The sequence below is a fragment of the Hyalella azteca genome, unplaced genomic scaffold, assembly GCF_000764305.2.
Source record: "Hyalella azteca isolate HAZT.00-mixed unplaced genomic scaffold, Hazt_2.0.2 contig13638, whole genome shotgun sequence".
NCBI classification, from domain to species: Eukaryota; Metazoa; Arthropoda; class Malacostraca; order Amphipoda; family Hyalellidae; genus Hyalella; species Hyalella azteca.
In genome coordinates, this window is record NW_025943552.1 from 230,096 (window position 1) to 243,591 (window position 13,496).

Genomic DNA, 13,496 nt, shown 5'->3' on the forward strand with positions numbered 1-13,496 from the left:
TATAATGTTAATAAACAGCAAAATTAGAATTAGTACGTAATCTTAGAATGAATTCGCGTAATATCATTCACCGTTTGTTTGCAGTGACAGCACGTCAGTGTAATATGCATCCTACGTTACAATGCAGCCACTCCGGCCAACACTGCAACCAAAAATATTTAAAGCTGACAAATAATTCGCAACAAGTAAAAAATTAATTTTAATAACAACACATTTGTACTAAAAACCCTTGACACCGATAATAAATTGAGAATCTTACAATCTGACACAATGGGATGCAAAATTTCACCAATCTTTGACCATACCATTTAAAGCAGAAACGCTCATCTGAATCTCAATCCGAAGAAAATTTATTGCCGTCTCGACTTGGCGACGATGTTTTTTTGCGAAGGGCCGCCAACCATGTCGCCGAAAGTGAAACAACAAATTTGTTCTCAATGGAAAGTCCTGTCATCCTGTCAGTTGCTAAACAGTTTCAAGATGGGAAAGCTTAACGAAAACGCGCGGCATGAGTCAAGCGGTTTCTTAAAAAATAGCGAGCTTGGCATTGAATAGCAACAATCAGGGGCAAATTAATTAAAACTGCAGTTTGCGACTTTCGCTTGAGCTATAGGGAACTAAGTTGAAATTTGGTCATATTTACCAACGTCTGATTTGAATTGCAGCTAACAATCTTGAAGTGAGTATAAATGTAGGTAGGGTACCTACTTTTAGCAGGGTCATTGCTGGTCACTCGCTTGCGTTTAAGTATTCGTCAACGAAGCAGCTTTCTTTCATTAGTGAATTAAATATAATTAAATTAGAAATACAAGAATGATCTAGCACAATTGATGGACACAATTTAATCATTCGAATATTGTAATTATACCCACACGTGTGAATAATTTCCGAAAAGTGTACAAACTATTTTCACGAATTAAACCAAATGAAACTTGCTCTGAATCTATTCAAAAGGCATGTAATGCTGCTGGGCCTCAGGAGTATTGACGTCAGATATATACGACGGCAATTTGCATTATGCAAGGAAACATTCAGTAGAACAAGTCGCAATGAACCAAGCCATTATCGATAGGAAGACGCTAATAGAAACTGTCACCGGCGACATAACGCAGCGCGTTGTGCTGAGTCTGAGTGTATTCTTTGTCTTGACGTTCGCCCTACGTTGTAAGGACACGCTCGTACACGAGCGTATGGAACTGAATACATAAGCAGCACGGTAGCAACTACGATTCATAACGTTCCCACCATTTATAAGTGGAGGGCACGTAACGGTGAGCACCTACAGTCGAAGTAACAACCGGCACACTCGACTCTTGCTAGACGAAGAAGGTGACTGCAATATCGACGTCGTCTTTCGATCCGCAACTGCAGTGATACAAGTGACACAACAGGGCAGACTGTGCTGTCTAATCACTGCGCAAACTATGTCGCGAGTCAATAGAATTTGAATTGAATAAGTGATTGAATTGTAATTGAATTGAATAATTTTGGTAAATCGTACTATATAAACATACTGAAGTTCTTTAACATGCGAGCTCTGATCGTCAGCGTATAATTGATAACATATACCACTGATCTTTTCAGTAACAACACAATAAAAAATTGAACATTAAAGTTTGCAGAAAATTTACCCACTTAAAACAAGTGGATAACATCAATTATATCACGAACCGCAATGTTTTATAATATGCAAACCTGGCATACAATTCGTGGGCAACTGCATCGTCAATTCAAGAAAGATCTCTTCAGATGCACCGAAATTTGTACCTAAAGAACAGAGCTGTATCTTGATGAAGTGCCTAATGAAGATAAGACGGAATTGCGGGAGTAAGACACCCGAATAGATAACGCGGCTACAGATTTAAAATTTTCCAGCATCACCTATAGAATCGAATTAATATAATATGACAGTTCAACTCTAACATTGAGGAATGGTCTAATATTAAGGACGAAGAAGGCATCGAGGGTCTTAAGACGGGAAATGCGTCCAGAGGAAGCATAAATATTTTGCAGAGGAAACGGATACGTAGCGAAAAATTATTTTTAGCTTTTCAAGCGAGCGTAAACCGCAGACGTGAAAAGTGCGGCTAAAAAAAATTTAAGTTTTATTTTAAATGAGAAATAAATTTACATGAAAGTCAAATGGATCCGAAGCGGTTATAATATGTAGCGAGTCAATTTGTAATCAAAGAAAGTTCTGCTAAAAAATTTAAGAGCTTCTTCATTCTAGTTGAAAAGTGAATAAGCGAAGGTATGAAACAATATTCTTTGGAATACTTCGAGTAGGTTAAAACCATTCTTATTTTCAAATTTTCTACAGCCAGAGCAGCGGCCTTTTCCCAATTTAAGCAGTTTGACGAACGATAACTAAACATTGTTTCGAGCAATGAAATTTCTGCAGTTTCGGTAAATTTGTCTATCCGAAATTTTATACCAAATACTGCATTTGAATTACTACTGTTCTTATAAATCGAGAATAAAAACAAAAGGGTGCTCTACATTATTGCACGGGATATTGAAACGTACAATTGTAGCCAATCTCGGCACGCAAAAACTTGAGAAACATTGCAAAATACTTTATTAGATACGGGGGTATAGGCCGCAAAATTTATATAATCTGATGCAGATTTGGAAGCAAGATAAAATAGCGTAGATCTCTGATAAACCTTTATTGCAGGGTCATCCCAGTCATTAAATCTTCTAGTTTCCAAACAATTGCATACCAAAGGCTCTAGTAACTCTGGGACATGGCGGCCATATAAAGTAAAAAAGTAAATTTAATGCTCCAACAGAAGCGAAATGTCTAGAACATCTGGGGAGAGGCATCATTTCACTACAATATTATATATTCAGTTTGTATAGACGAATATGTAAATTAGAAGCGATTACAAATTAATTGAGAAGGCGGCAAACTTTGAAAAAAATTATCTAGACATTTATGAACAGAACAATTAACCAATAAGAAGCTAATATGTTTCAAAATAAGCCCATTCGTAAGGTAAGCAACGGAGCCCAGATATATTTTTTATTAAATACACATACAGCAGGTCAGATTTTTTGCAGCTATGTTGCGGTATGCCTCCAGTGTCTCAATTGCCTTCTTGGTCAATGCGGAATTATATTAGTTTAACTAGTTATGTATAAATACTTAGGATCACCACACGCACACTTAGCCCAACATTTCTTCGCTTTCTCTCGTTTTTTTATCTACGGAATCTTGATAAATCAATGCGGAATTATATTAGTTCAACTAGTTATACAAGTACTTAAGAGTTCAACACTGAGCCTGACATTTCTTTGTTTTCTTTCCTTTTTATCAACGGAATCTTGGTGAGTCACTGCGGAATTTTATTAGTTCTTCGTGCACTGGTATTGTTATATAAATACTTACTAGTATTAGTACTTAGTATTGTTATATAAATACTTAGGACGCCCTGGCCTAACAAGGCAGCACATGGACGTTCTCTTTTGTTTTTATTATGAGAATCTTGAGCAGGCGGGAATTTTCTCGCTGGAGGCGGTCATGAGAAGGCGTCTCGTGTGAAGCCTCTATCAGCGCTGGCCCCTAGCGCGCTCCAGGATATAACCTTCAATTTGGCTTGGTTGGCTTAGGCTCGGTGAACAGCTAACACGAGTGTCCAGGTTACAATGAATTATGGCTGTCGGGTGACGGTGTGACGATAAACATAAGGGCCTCCGCCGATATTGATTAAGAAACATGTTATGTATTGTGGTTAAGAATTCATCGAGAATTAGTATCCCCTATCCCTAGATAGAAGAGGGAAATCCAACATTTGAATTGAGAACATTCATCCAGTGATGAGTTCAATTGCAACTTGTCGAAAATTTTCTAGAGATCGTGTTAAATGATCGAAGTCGCAGCGTCAATAATACAGTAAGTGTACCCGTTAAATGCAGATTTTGAATATACAGACATCAACCGTTCAATAATTGCGGCAAGGCTCTTGCTGCACAGCTACAACTTCACATTAGTTGGAGCCAAAATCTGCTGAGTTCCAAAGCTTCTTGCGCTGCGGTCAAAGCCGGATCTTCTAGTCCTGAGCTCAGCAATATTATGCTCGAATGATTTAATACAACAACGCATTCAAATCACAGATGAGGCTTTCTCATGGAAATCAAACAGTTGGCGTCGGGCCAGCAACATCATTGGTTCACCTGGAAAAGCAAGCCAACCTTTGACCTCATTGTGAGGAAGATGGACGAAAAAAGGCTTACCAAAGACCGTAATGGCATGGAGCAATCATCTGAACGTCATATAGCAGCTGGTCGCTCGTAAACCAATTTACATTGATCAGATTAGGACGCCGGCGATTTGTAGGCTCAGAGTCTCCAAATGCCTAATCCAGGCATCTATGGGTGACACTTTAATGGTGCCAGCAATAAATTGACCGTGAAAGCACCATGGAAAAAAATTAAAAGAAAGTAAAATATTTATTATATTTGGGAAGATTGCTATACAATTAGGAGAGAAAGGCAGGACTTCACGTGCGTCCATGACCTGAATTTTCTACAAAAAATCATACGGGTTCCTGGGATGGGCATGACTTTAAATCATCAATGATTTGTGTGTGATAAGTGAATAAACATCAAACGTTGTGTTATCACGAGGTTTGCAAATCTAGAATGTCAATTAATAAGAGACCATGGCTTTGAGACCATGGTAATGGGAATTTAAATGCTGTATACATAGTGATCCACTAGCAGGATAATTCTCAAGCGGCTACTATTGCATCGTTAAGTTTCAAATGTTATGTACATATTAAATAGGAGCACATCCAAGTTACTAAATAAAGCCCGGCAACAAACAATGTAATTGCATAGTGTAAAACTGAAAAATTACGAGAGACTCAATTGCCTTCAAATTAAAACCCTTTTTGATTCAGTCACAAAATCATCCAATTTGGTTTAAAATTTGAATTTAAAAGCGGGAATCTGAGTTTACTATACAGACAATTTTGTTTGAGAAAACCATCGGCATCGAAACGAATTTTCCCAACAATTTGTTACTTGATTAAAAACCCGAAAAAAATTCCTTGTAGGTACTGAAGCGATAATACGAACGTCCCAATGGCTCTTACCCCACAAACGAACAGAATCCTATAACATCCTTGCATGGATGCGAATTCTCCAGGATTCGTAAAGGAAGAGTTGGAGGAAGGGCGTGCATCCTCGTGCCATCCGTCAAGATCAGCTTCGAAAGACCATTAGTGCCTTAATCTGATCTCAATCTATCTGGACTGTCAGTCACACAGGTGATCGTCGTGATTAATTGATTGCACAAACAGGTTTTTAGAAGAGGATCTCCCACTTTCACCCGCGATAGGAAAATAAACGTGTTTGAAATAAGTGAGAACTTCAAGCTACTGGATTTGAACATTTGAGATAAGGAGGAAGATCGGTCTGGCGATGATAAAATCTTCCAGCCTTCTATCTTAAGTACAAAATGAAGTGGAAAACAGTCGACAGCTCTAGGCGAATAATTGCAACATTTTGAACTTTCAAGAGAACGATTTGCGTCTCTCGAGAATAGGAGCTTGAACAACACAGCTGGGAAGCGCCATATTCCACGTCTGTGCGTGGCACGAGATTCATTGAGTAAACATTGGGTTGAATAAGGGCGGTATGTCCATATATTGGTCCCTCTCAAGATACGGATCATCGATGATTCATCCGAGGCTTCCATGAGCAACTCTCATGATGGATGAATAGGTCATGACAATGATCGGTGTTACCGACATGAACCCACCGGCCGGTGCTCCATCAGCATGAACCCACCGGTGCTCCATTAGTAAGAATCCACCGGTGCAACATTAGCATGCATGGAATGACAGGGGATATTCCGTCAACGAATTTGTTCTCTTGAGGGCAGCAGAACATTGTAGAAAATATTCAAGCCGACGTTTCAATCCTGAAGCGAATAAATAATGTCAGTGTAGACCAAGGGAGACATGCAAATGTTGTGCATGGCAATACATTTTAGAATAATTTAGAGCGGCATTACCAAAGATGGCTTACAGTAACAAGCATGCGGCGCACCAGACAGTATGGGCCACGGTTAGGACATCCCCAGGGTCCAGCTTCAGAGCTACGACGTGTCACTCAGAACCATACTCTCGCAGTGGGGCTCCATGCACGCACTTGATTAGGTCCAGGCCTCTCAACGACCCTTCTTTAAATTCTCACCTGTTTATCGGTGGTGAACCTTCTGTCATCTTGGATCAGTTTTTAATTGAATCCCAAGCGATGATAAAATAAAGGTATAAAAATGGCGCCAAACATCGAAAATAGAAGGCTCATTGTCTAGTTAAATTCACAATAGAATCGTAAACGTGATGGAAAACGAACGCCAGTCAATCTCGGTGTTAAAAACCTCTTGAGTTTGATGAAGTCACTCAACGGAACAAGTAAGGGGCGATAATTTATGAATAAAATTTTTCTTGCTCATGATCCCACGCGGTTTAAAAATTGAAAGAGAAATTAGCTAATGTTTGCGAGTCCATTGAACAACATGAATAATTGAATCAAGTTTTATCAAGAAATGTCATTAGGGGAGCAGTATTAAACAAACTTCTAGTTGGGATATTAGGGAAAATTCGGAATTTTGAGGACAAAATTTACCACCTAGATGAAATGCACATTAAAACTATAGTTCTAATATTAAAAAAGGCTATGCTCCTCATTTAGTTGCCCCCCATTCGTATATAAGCTTTGATTAGGAAGGAAACCGACGAAGACACGTCCTATAACTGCAGGAAGAAGATAGAATGTTTTCATCTTCAAGATGATATAATTTTGATGCTTGAGATTAAAAGCTAATATCTTGTAATTACTTCCAATGCAGCGAACAAATACCATCAAAAAATATAGGTTCTTATATTCTCAGTCCGCTTAAAACGCAAGTTAACACGGAATTTAAAAGCAAAGAGAATGTCAAGTAAATTCACCGTATCGATATTGAAAACGTTTCGGAGTCCAGCTCCATCGTCAGTTCGACATTCAGTAAAAAATATAGGTTACATCAAGCATCTTCGAAGAATTCTTGCATCTATTCAGTTATTTTGACTTTGCCTTTTTTATTCCAGGAAGCAATTTGCACTTACTGAAACACTAACAAGTGTAATGGCCAATTAGAAAAAATTCAAAACGCTCGGTCTAAAAAACAATATAAAGCACATTATTTATCAACACATTGTAATTAAATGATTATCAGAACTCGAGCGAAGTAGTGAAAAAAACATAAAACAATGCCCAAATTTCTGCTCGAACTGCTATTTCTCTTCGTTTACCATAATTGTTTTCTGAATACTAGAACAGTTGGTGCAACTGGGACAAATGCAAGCCTTAGCCCAGTGAAATAATGTATGCTGCAGTTTTCTCGGTCTGATGGAGTAAGTATGTAAGCAGAGTAACTTGACCTAAATTCGTCTTACTTTGTTCTTATTCAAAACACGACCTCAAACTGCTTTGAAGCAAGACTTAAAAACCCATCACGTGTACTCATTAAGACGGAAATATTGATAAATAAAATTGTGCAGTTTCTTCGAAGTTATACTAAATAAAGACATTGAGCCCGAAAGGAAGGACTGCATTTGATGTTCGAGCTTCCGTGTATCCATGCGGTGCTCCTCGTAACAGTTTTGTAGGTCAGGAGTATGGAGCTGCATTCAAATCCTATTTGCGCATGCGTATGTACAGCTCTACAAAGTCTGCAGGTGCATGTGGTGCAGTCAGCTTTAGACCAATAATTAAAATTGACGTCATGCTCAACATCCTTTCGCTCTGGCCTGGGACTGGATCCTGTAGAAGGTTGGTGAAGGTTAGTATATTTCTCAAGGTAAATTGAGGAGTATACTGTAAGAGGATCGTATGCACTTCTTACAAGGATTCAGCCTCGCAAGGCTATAGAAAGTACATAGACGCTGGCAAGTGTCGAGATGTTCGATTATATTCACCATAATGTTTTTAGAATATTTCGCAACGATGAGCTGCTAGACGATCGTATACTAAAATTCATAGTAATTCACAAGTAGTTCGGAGCACACGCATAATTTGGAGCTCCATTTCTTAGCGAACAAACGATCGTGTTCAGCTGATATTTTGCAATTTGAAGATTGTGAGAATGCAAGAGAGTGTAGGTAATGTCTATTGTATTGGAAGTTAAAATTTATGGCACCGAAATTAACATCATTCAAAACATTAGAAGAACCGTGTTTCGGAAGAATCAGGTTTCTCACTTGCAATCATCAAGATAAGTTTCGGATAAATAAGATTGTATTGCTGAAATGACTTCGTATTTAGTTTTGAGAATCTGATGACATACTCTGCACCTTTGAAACAAGTTGTGTCGATTTATGAACTCTCATTAGAAATGAAGAATTTAAAAAACTATCTGATAAGGCAATAAGTTCAAACATCGACGTGAATTTTAATTAAAATATAAAATGCAAACTGCATAGGAATTTAAACGTCTGCTAGCTCATTGAATTGTTAAAATTAAACCTTTTATATATTAAACTTGAATTAAAACCTTTTGGCACTCGTTTCCAACGAAATGAAAAATTTAAATCCACAATCGGAGTTGTATTAGATGCACAATTTTTTTCCTTCTATAATATCATACAGGAAAAATAACTATAAATTAATATATAAAAAAGGAATTTAAAAATATTCCTTCTATAATACTATACAAAATAAGAGGGGCAACGCCAGCTGTCCTCATCTACCTCAACATGATTGCCATTCATCGAAGGAATGATGAATTATTTCAATGCAAGGATGTTCCAGACGCTGCATACTTTAATTGTTGCGTCAAAAGTGTCCGCCACCGCAATTACAGATAGAATGTATAGCTAATAAACATAGCTATTCGTAATCTAAAAAAATAATTAACACACAAGAAACGTACAGGTATCTAATGATAAATTAAATTTTTGGGAGATTTTCTGATGGACGGACTATATATAATGTTGCTAGCAGATCGTGGGAAGAGAGAATCCTCATTGTTCTTACTTGAAAATATTCTTCTTGTCTTTAAATATTGTTACCATGGTAATACATTTCTCAAAGTAGCATTCGTATCTTAACTTAATTATATTTAGGAGTTTCTATACATTTTCCCTTTAAGGAACTCGACAAACTTTCATTTTTAAGCAAATCTCTAATTTCATTAATCATCTTTCATCCATATCGTACATATGTATGTCCTTCAATAAAGTACAGTACTTCCTATCATAGCAAATTAACAAAGGTGTTCAAGATAATAAATAACAGTACATTGAGAAAATAACCTGTAAAATTTGTCGCTGGTCATGATGGCGAACATAGAAGGAAGTCAGACAATCACAGGCTGCAATACGCAGTGATAAGCGATAGATAACAAACTCACAATTAAGTTCGCAACGCACCGGAACCGTTAAGTGGAATGAATGACACGCACGACTGGCGAGGCAACGAAAAATTATCTTGGTTAATCCTTATTCACCAGGAGGCAATACTGTCAAAAATAGTAAGGATTTCATTACTCTGTTGGGAATCACTGACGGCTGTTCAAGTTTAACCCACCAATCAAATACGAGAAATCGGTCGTCACGTGGCATTTTTGATAGTATGGCCTCTGGGATTAACCCTCTAACCGCCGTATGTCACTCTCCGGGAACATACAATTATAAGTAAACTATTGAGAGGAGCAACCTGAGGACGTTTGTACGCAATGAGGGTAAAGAGTCCCAGCTTCAAACAAATTTGCAGCAAGAAAATAAGACAGTTTTATTGAAGGGTACTGAAATATTACAGCCTAACTCTGACCAAAGCAGGGAATAAATAGGACATCCCTCGAAATTTAAATGACAATAAAATGTACGACCTCTAATGTAGAAATGAATCCATTACGGAGATTTGTATGCAAGCAACTGATTCCAAGGGAGATGGCGAAAGGCGAGAAAAATAGTTTATGAAAGAAATAAAATACAAGACGAGAAGGACAAAAATAAAATAAAAATACTTAACGAGAAAATAGTAAACGGTGAGAAAGATCATACAAGACGTGAAAGATCATACAAGACGTGAAAGATAATACAAGACGAGAAAGATCATACAAGACAAGAAAATGTTCTCAAGAATGAAGAGTCATGTCAAGGCGAGACGACATGAGGCTTGCTATTATACGAGGCCGCGAGACTTGTCGTTCTTTTTACTCATTCAAAAGCGTGTGAAATAACAAGCCGTCCCGAAAAAAGGCAAAACATACAGGAATAGAACATAAAAGCAATTAGTATACTAAGGTATTATTTTACATGACTCAGCTAAGACTGATTTTTTTCATAAATATGCACCTTTTGAATGATTTAGAATGCAACCTTATAATATATAAATTTAATTCATGCAGAATATATGTTGTTAAATAGATACTTTTAACACAAGAGAAAACTCACTGAAAGGATTTAGAACGCACATACAAGTCAAGGTCGTCTCAACGCGGGCGTCCGCCGCTGCATTCTCGCCATGAAATCGATATCAGTAGGTAAGCCAAATTTGTTGCTTCGAAAGTTATTATATCATCAAATAATTGTAAATATTTACATACAATTCCGGTAATAAAAATATAGAAACAAAAAAAATATGTTAGCCATAAATTTCCCTAGTAGAGAACGCACAAAAAATATGGCATGACATATAGCATGCATCCACGTGGTAGTAAGAAAAAGATAAAGTGACCATATAGCAGCCGTTCAATCTGACATTCCATGTTGAAAATCAGAAAAACAGTAATAACTTTTCTCAATCCCGTGACCGCAAACCCTCGCATAATGAAGAACAGCAATAAAAAGAACTCCGGCTTACTCCGTGCATGTGAAAAACAGAATGGCGAGAAAAATCACAGCAGACGCAACAATTCACAACAAAAAAATTACGGAAAAATCCCCTCCCGGCAACAAGTCGTGCGAATGAATCATCGAGCCGGCATGCGGGCGAGCCTAGCATGACTGCAGCAGCCAGCCGGTCTGCATCAGACACCGTCTGCACCGCAGACACGGTCTGCCGTTACCAATCGCGTAATTGCTGGTATTCTGGTAATGCAGATGTGGCCGCTGGTATTCTGGTAATGCAGAACAGGTGGCCGCCGGTATTCTGGTAATGCAGAACAGGTGAACGCTGGTATTGTGGTATTGCATAACAGGTGGCCGCTGGTATTCTGGTAATGCAGAACAGGTGGTAGCTGGTATTGTGGTATGCAAAACAAGTGGCCGCTGATATTCTGGTAATGTATAACATAACAGGTGACCGCCGGTATTCTGGTAATAAGGAACAGGTGGCCGCTGGTATTCTAGTAATGCAGAACAGGTGGCCACTTGTATTCTGGTAATGTAGAACAGGTGGCTGCTTGTATTCTGGTAATGCAGAACAGGTGGCCGCTGGTATTCTGGTAATGCAGAACAGGTTGCTGCTGGTATTCTGATAGTACATAACAGGTTTCTGCTGGTATTCTGATAGTACATAAAAGATTACTGCTGGTATTCCTGCATTTCATAAGAGGTGGCTACAGATAAGCCGCAGCATGGCTAACTATGAAGCACCTAACATTACCAATGCTCAAACGAACCATCTCTACCATCAACTTATAGAAAAATTTCTCAATCGGTATTTAGATTTGTGAAGTATTTCCGTGAAGTAGCCTTCTATATGCTCAGGGAAATTACAAAATATGATACATATTCTAAATTATAAACGAAATTTCTTCTGAGGTATCGGCATTTTCAAAATATGGACTCATCGGTACAACAGTATTTTACGTAAAAAGAATAAGGATACCCCTAGCACAAGCATCCGCAAAAAGAAGTCATCGAAACGGGCAATTTTAAAATATCTTTCTCAATAAGCAATATACCCAAGAGATTGTATCAGATTTCATACGCTGCTGGAACGCGGCTAGACCGAACGATCGTGAGATGAAACCGAAAAGAGTCAAGGTTGATCGATCTGATTTCCGTTAGCGAGGTCACCGGCGGAACCGCGCGATCACGATCGAAACAGGAGCGTAACGATCGAGCGCGTTGTTAATCCAACGAACGAACTCACCTCTTGATCTTCGGGCACGCGTAAGGGTCCTAGCCACCATCGCCGTGAGCAATCAAGGGTTTAATGTCCAAGGTATAAAAAAACGAAGGACAGCCATAATAATCAGGAGCAGTTTGGTCCCGTTGAAACTGGTTGAACTGAATCAGAAGAACTACATAAACTTAAAACTTTACATACTTTTTTTTCCAGACTAGGAATCTCGCAACAATATTTGTTTAACCGACTGCCAATGAGGGTAAATATCATAAAAACAGCAGATTGTTTATAATAAATGTTCTACAGCCTCTTTAAACAACGAATATATAATTAATAAATGACTATCATCTATAAATCCTTGAGTAGGACTTAAGTAGTCCACAACTATTATAAGTACGTAGTTCTTGAACCAGAAGTGAAGCTCACAAGCAAGACACTCGCTGCGCTTGGACCGTGACGAATAGATCAACAACTTTGAACACTAACAGCAAACTGATCGTGCACACAAAGCCCTCTTATAGGAACGCTTGTTATGAACCCTGACCTCATAACGGTGCAAGCACCGCTTATAAACCGAACATGCTCACCAAGCCGATTCTAGACTTAGTTCTGTCTTCAGTAGTTGTAGCACAAGCTTATTAACAATTTCTTACATTTGAGTGAAAATGATGTAACTAAATGTATGTTGTAGCGTTATGCAAGTAACTAGCTAAAACAAAATACCGCGATGAAGTACCTGAAGTCAACGCACTGACGAAATGCTCGTCCTCGCATATCGTGCCCGGTATCTTAAACTGACTTTAGTCACGGAACGATTCAAGGACTCCAAGTGATCTACAGAAACTTCTATGGTATGTTAAGAATTTACCTCGTAAAGGTTCTAATAGAGTAAAACAAATGCCAGTCGTTCAGAAAGAATAAACTCTGGAAAATTACAATTTTTTTCATAAAACAATTTGAATTGGAAGTAATTTCTCGATTACTTAATTGGGTAATATGGGAAACAATCAACCAATCCTTGGTCCAAAACACGAAATATCCAAGCATCACGACAGGAGTGCTTGAAGTAAACGATTTCTACGTAGCCAAGATAATAACGACAATCGTAAGTCACGAAATCATGCACGACAAATGCACGAACCACTTCAATATTCATAGATTCATCAACCAGAGAAGAGACATTCTCAGTCATCACAAACGTGCAGTGTGCGAGGCCTATAAGTTACTTCCAGACCGGCCAGTCACTTTGCATATTTAGCACAACGGAGATAAGATATACACAGTCACCACAATGCGCACTATGAAGACATGCGAGGCCTAGGAGACTACCAAACCAGCCAGTCACATTGCATATTTATCACAACGGAGATGAGATATACACAGTCACCACAAATGCGCACTATATGAAGACATGCGAGGCCTAT

General features: G+C 38.3%; 1 protein-coding gene across 2 annotated transcripts in view; it reads right to left on the bottom strand.

The window, feature by feature from the left end:
• The window catches only part of LOC108665125 (triple functional domain protein-like), a 155,258-nt gene that overhangs the window by 85,270 nt on the left and 56,492 nt on the right, over nucleotides 1–13,496 (bottom strand). The gene's annotated exons all lie outside the window — the stretch shown is intronic.